We start from the raw sequence: 6,564 nt of genomic DNA on the forward strand, positions 1-6,564 counted from the left end.
CTTTGTCCTATATCGTAAGTAGAATAATTGCGCCCACGACTCATATATATTCACGGATTTGTCCAGAAATGACAAATTCGCGTCGAGTCGATAGCGGTTTTTTGATAAAGCCATCTGCATTGCGCCTGACCTGAGAACGATTACGAATTACTGAGGTAGATATGAAATTGTAACGAAGATTGGGTGGTCATAACCTTTTCACTGGTGCCAGTGTACCTTAATGAGCACATTCCAGGTACATACTCTATTTAAGCGCCTAAAAATATCGCTCACTAGAAGCACGCTTTTTTGTACGCAAATTTCGAAGTACCAGCCTTTTCTATTAATTGAAATATGAAAAATTACCTGGATCGCTGTAAAACTAGAACAGTTTAATGTTTTCAGCCGTGCCAATTTAAAAGCAGAAAGTTGCACTAACGTAGTACAGTGTAAAACAATATTTAATTGAAATAAATAAAATTTGCAAATACTGAGTTATATACTGGTGTTTGTTGGATTACGACAATATTGCCCCATAGGACCCTCTGGTTTGAATGATTTATTGGGATATCTTGTGAACTTCAATGATCATATTGCATTGATCCACTTTCTACATGCTCCGAATATTTACGGCTATTGAATTTAGAATATTTAATTTATTATCAGTCCACTGTATGTATTTAGCAGTATAATATATGACATATATTATAGTTTGCGTTCTTCAGACAGAGCTAGAGACACTCCTAGAGGAACACATGATGAAAACAGGCATCCAAGGTCTGATATTTCGGCCAAGTCGGATTAGTTACGTCTCGATGGTGGTATAGATACATAAGCCGCGTAGAAAATTACACAACTGTGCTGCTGGTCCGATATTTATTAACTTCACAAATTCCAAAGTAACTTATCTATACGTGGGTAAAATCGAAATTTTACCGAAGCAGCGGTGTATTTGAACGAAACAATGTATCCATTGATTTTTCTGTAAATGGGTAATTCAGCATTTGCTACATATCTAATGAAGTTGGCGTTGAGGCTTAGCATAACTAATATAGTTAAGCTCTCGTAATTTGTTACAGATCCGATAAAACGTCTCACATCATTGACAGTTTTGCAAGGTATCAGCATATATTCATATTTGGTATTCACTTCAGTGCCAGATTTACTTGCTGCTGCGGAAACACCGTCGTCGCCGTTGTCGGCATCGGCCTCGTGAGCGTTGTTAACCGAAACCACATTGGCATTAGAAGGGTCGACGCCAACAAGTGTCGTTGGCCAAAGCTGTTTATACAGTGGACAGTAATGCCGCTGTGGTCGCCGAGTTCTGGAGTACCGGGCGAGGTGTCATGTGGTCAGCACCCGCGAATCCTCTCGACCACAATAGTGTGGGGTAGCGTCGAGGGTGCACAGCGCCCGCTACAAAATCTCGACGCGTTTCCGGTCGAACAATGGAACTGCGAACTGTTTGAGTAACGACCCTACGAAACTGAACTTCAGTTACAGCCGGCCACGATTTCTGCAACTTAACATCAGCGAAGAAATACAGGTAAATATTGTATAACGTGCTATCCAACATTACAACGGGTAAAAATAAAATTACACCAAAAATATACATATGTACACAGCTGGTAAACTGGGATAAATGGCCAGGATATGGATTTGTATGCCAACTGTAGCAGAGGAGTTGTGACCGGTGTGTTTGCGTGAGTAGAAAATATGCTTTTTGACGGCTGCTGTCCAGTCAAAATGGTGGAGGTCGCCAAACATGCAAAGGCAATTGCATGAACGCACCATTACCTTATTTTGGAATTTTCTACTGTTACCAGAGCAGATGTGAATCAGCAAGTTCAGCTATAAGGCAAAAATTGTATTACGATGGTTAATTAAAACGTAGAGTGTTCGCAATAGTACTAGCGGCATAATGGTAGCAACTCGTTTAAAAAGTTGTTCAATTCCAAAAGCGTGGTCGGAGAAACGAAGTAATAACTTATAGACAAGCTAGAGGGTCCGTCAAGCAGACCATTTGCTCAAGATCAAACCACACTATGAAGCAAAAATGATTATCCCAAAGAAACTTCAGACCCAAAAGAGGTCCCAAAGACTTAACAAGGGGAACTCTAACCTAGGAGCGAATTGCCCGAAGAAGATAGAAGAATTCTACTTTTCTTGTCTAATTCGGACTTCAGTTGACTTGAGGCTTTTCAGTTGGCCTGGTACTGAGACGATACATACGAGATTACTGTTATGTCGCTGTTAGTTAAAAAAAAAAAAACTACTCAGAACATAACTTTAATAGAATTCGTTGTTGCCCAACAAAGCACGAAACGCAGCCGTGGAGAATAACTTAATTACGGGTTCCTAATCTATTTCAAATTTTATCTTTTATGTATATGTACATTAGAATTGGAATAAAAGCAAATAAGAATGGACACCTATCGATGAAAGAGTACGGACAAAGTTCGAAGAGTAATGTACGTACGAGATTAAATAAGCAGCAAAATTAATGGGTATTCGTTTTAAGTTGAAGCTTCTGAGTGCTTAGAAAGTCGTATACCTTGCAAAAAAAGGCCTAACATAACATTTTTATTAAAATTGTACTCAAAGTAAATATCTTGCTTCAAAGATAAAAGCTCGTGGGAACGATTGCTGATAAATTTCCTCTCTGAAGCCACTCGTGCTGGCAGCTAGATTGCAGTTAAGTATACACATATATTGTTTTAAACTTCTATTATATTTACTGATTTGCGAATATTTCAGTAACTTTAACCGCGTGCTATTCTACATTGTAGCTACAGTTTTTCAGCCACAAAGAGAAGGATGAGAAGACTTTTAAAACGAGTATGGAATTTATTTAGACCCAGGCTTAGTCGGGCTTCAGCGATCGCTAGCGCGTCACGCGCTATTAATATTGATGGTTGTTTCCCTGAGGAGTACGTCATTGCAAGTCAAAAAAAGCTGACTATTTTATCGGATGCTCTAATCGGTAGCACGTTGAAATTTATATTTTACTTTCAATTGCGTGTGTGTTTCCTACGTACCAGGAACAACGAAGCATCAAGTTGATTTTAGTCTCGTAAAATCAAAATGAATGCCGATAAAGTTAATAGCAGCCCTACAACTTGTGCAGGACGAATATGGATTTGTTTTTTAGCGATTTTTTGCGCACGTTTATTAATTATAGCACACACGTGACGCCTAAGTTCATCTTCATATGGAGGCTCATTTATGCAAGAGTTGGATGACGGTGAAGCTAAAGATTGCGGTCAACCACGCAAAGGCAAACCGTACAGCGGCTTGAAAAAAACGATCTTCTGGATTAAAAACGAAAGTCCGAGGAGGTGACGGTGATGACTTACCAATGTCCTGTGTAGCCTTTTGTACGTCGCCATCACCCTGCGAAGAAAATTCGTATGCATGAGACCACTAACCTAAATGTGCCTGCTTCTAAGAAGTTGATACCGTACCTACAATTTTGTTTACAACGAACGGTTTAAAGACAATCTGTACTTGTTCCCTAACAATCAGCAGATAGTTTGTAAGTTCATTTATAATTGAACCGTTTCAGAAGCACGTCATTTAGGTTGGCGTTACGCTATCTTTGTAACCGACTTCACGGCATATTGTATCGGAGTCAAGGAAACATTCGAGTACGACGACGTTAAAAAAGCATAGATGAAGGACATGTAAACGCTATTCTATTGTATCCAGCCTTTTCATAGTATATGAATGAATGCGAATATAAACTCTTCACTACGGTTTAATACGATTCTATTATTTGATAGAACTTGCTTGCTATGTAAGCAATTGTTTTCGACGGCGTTTTCATAGTGTTTAACACAGAACTGGAAAATGGGTGTCTCCATTGAAAATAGTATGACAGCCTTAGAGCGTTTCAGCGGTGTGCTTAGATCAACAGATACTAATGATTTATAGACAGGCAGCAAGCAAGAGTTCGGCTGTATAAGTTTACTCTTTACCTATCCGAATAGCATAGTTTTTGTTTGGAGTCAAAGTTTGTTAGGGGTTTCATCTGTAGAACAGAAAAAAAGCAACGCTATGTTCTTATTATAAGATCCCGTTCTAACGGTATTCTGTGATCACCTGTGTGTATCATAAAACATCGCGTACTAATCGCTAGCGTCGGCATGATTGATCTCCAGATCATATTTGATTAGTCTTAAGTTCTAAGAATTCCTTTCCAGCTGCCAACAACCTTCAAAAAGTTAGTTGCCTAGTTACTAGCCCTACAGGCAATACCCGCCAGCGTGAACAGCGTGAAAGGCTTACCAGACTTCCCTGATTAAAGCGAAATGCACCGTCTCAAATACCGCTGTTAAAATTCATCTTATTATTAAGTATATTGTCTGAAGTGCTATTGTTTCATGCAGACATATTTTGGTGTAATTATGTTCTTAAGTATAAGCGTACCGCCTGTCAATTGGTGAGTCTCAGATCTGACCACGTTGCGCCATAGGAAGGCACTTAAAGCCTCCATAATCGACCCTGGAAACAGTTACCTTCTAAACTACTTATATTACATTTGATGTTCGGATCTCAGAGATGCACGAAATATTCTCAGGTCTTGGTCGTATTAACTAGCCTAACCTTTGCAATTCAAGGAGCATACAATGTAAGATTCAATATTTATGAGGCGCAAACAAGTCTTTTGTCAGTCACCATTACTGAAACACACTGAAATGAACCGTGAAAGTAATGCTTCTCGCTTCTTAAATGTAATGCTTCTCCCTTCGCTACTTAAATGCGGTGTTTGTGACAGCGTTAAGATATATGTCCTATCTAATAGTGACTGACACGTCGGACCTTATCGCGAAATAATTTAGTACATCAAAGATACCTTACAATATATTCTATTCAATGTTTCACGTTATGAACTATGAAACTTAACGTTTTTCGTTAACTAGTAGATTCCCTTGGGGTCTATCTAGGACGGGTGTTCTATTCTAAACTCGGATCTCTTTATTTCATTTTTTCAAATGTAGTACTGCGGGACTTATGAATTGCTGCGAGCTTTGTTTATATTGTGTCCTTACTATATCACTTAACGGTTAACGTTTTCACGTAAAAGAGCACCATATTACACGATATGATCAAATAATGGTACATGTCATTACGGAGGCCAATTTGAATGCACCTGAACTTTCTGTACCATAGTGTGGCAAAGGCAGAAGCGATACACACACACATCGAACCATCTACGACGTCCGCGCATCCCTATTGAGGATTTTGCTAGCTAGTTGACAGGAACAAATTTCACAACGACCTTGTTGCTATTATCAACTACGTCTCGACGGTCGCCAAAATAGGCAGGCCAGCTCTGCCTGCCCAGTATTTGGCAACGTCAGGCTCACTCTTATTGAGCTGTTGTCACGACAACATGTTGCCGAGAATGGTGAACTAATTGTCTAATTGATTATCACGACCGCTCTTGCGTCGGGGCGCCTGATTCCATACCGCCAAGCAACCATCACATTGACAAAATAACCCTATATATAGTAAATGGCTATTTCAGCGCTTCGTAACAAACTTTTTGACGTTGAAGCTGTTGGACGTTGTTACTGTTGCTCCTATTATTTTGTCCGCGTTTTCGGTCCCTTCGTCGCTCTTTCCTGGTTCTGCGACGTCTATCCTGTGCATTTCGAGCATTGTCCATTTGAAGAGCGCTGAGAGTTTGTTCCGGCAACCACTATATACAGCAATCGTTTTGGGGCGCCTTGTCAATGGTCAAATCTATCGGTAATCTAGACGAACTTCGTCGTTTCTCGAATCGATGACGGTGTCTGTCAGAGTTTAAATTCGTGCATAAAATAGCACGAAACTGCGATTTCGGTGCCGTCTGTTTTGGTCGAGTATTTAAGTTTTTCCTCCTATGTTTAGATTCACCTTCATACGTTTAGTATAATGTGCTGTTTCGCATTTGTCACTGTCATATCATTTCTGATAGAAAACACTTTTCTTATAGAGAAATGCAGGGTAAATACTATTTACCAAATTCAGCTTCAGTCACACATGGAGCATTTTATCATAGATAGATAGATAGCTTAGAAAATACCCTAGGTCCGGGCTGGTAACCGGAATCGGTAAGGTTTTACGGTTGTAAGTAAGGTACGATGCTCTACCCATTCGTTCAATGAGACAACTGAATTGAATATGATACACAGTACATTGTTGATCATCGACTTTTCACCACACGTTATTTCCACAACACACACTGGAAAATCTCTGAAACGCTTCATTGTTTGTGAAAATAACTCGCAAAGACATCTCTGAAAGTCGTAAAACCTCTTTAACCTTATCAACACTATGGTATTTTTATATTTATTATATTATATATATGTTACTTATAGTTATTTCTACAAATGATACTATCCATGATAAATTATACGAAAAAAACAGAGTGACAGTGATAAGAGATTGAGATCATTTACCTTATGCGATCCTTACATGGTCTTGCAGAAGACGTATTTTTCAAACGTTGACACTTGAGCCATATGATGTACGTATCTGCTGCGTAAAAAGCGTTATCTTTTCGACTTGGAACTAATTACCAGTATTTTTGTTGGAGAA

General features: G+C 39.2%; 1 long non-coding RNA gene across 1 annotated transcript; it reads right to left on the bottom strand.

Annotated features, from left to right (window-relative positions):
- Window positions 1–1,324: 1,324 nt before the first annotated feature.
- Window positions 1,325–5,663, bottom strand: LOC111249309 (uncharacterized). Its single transcript, XR_015327021.1, has 3 exons — window positions 5,525–5,663; window positions 3,336–3,372; window positions 1,325–1,501 (listed from the first exon to the last, which is right to left on the bottom strand). It is a non-coding gene; the product is annotated as an uncharacterized LOC111249309 (long non-coding RNA).
- Window positions 5,664–6,564: the final 901 nt, after the last annotated feature.

Source organism: Varroa destructor, unplaced genomic scaffold, assembly GCF_002443255.2.
Source record: "Varroa destructor unplaced genomic scaffold, Vdes_3.0 BEIS01000004.1, whole genome shotgun sequence".
Taxonomy (NCBI): Eukaryota; Metazoa; Arthropoda; class Arachnida; order Mesostigmata; family Varroidae; genus Varroa; species Varroa destructor.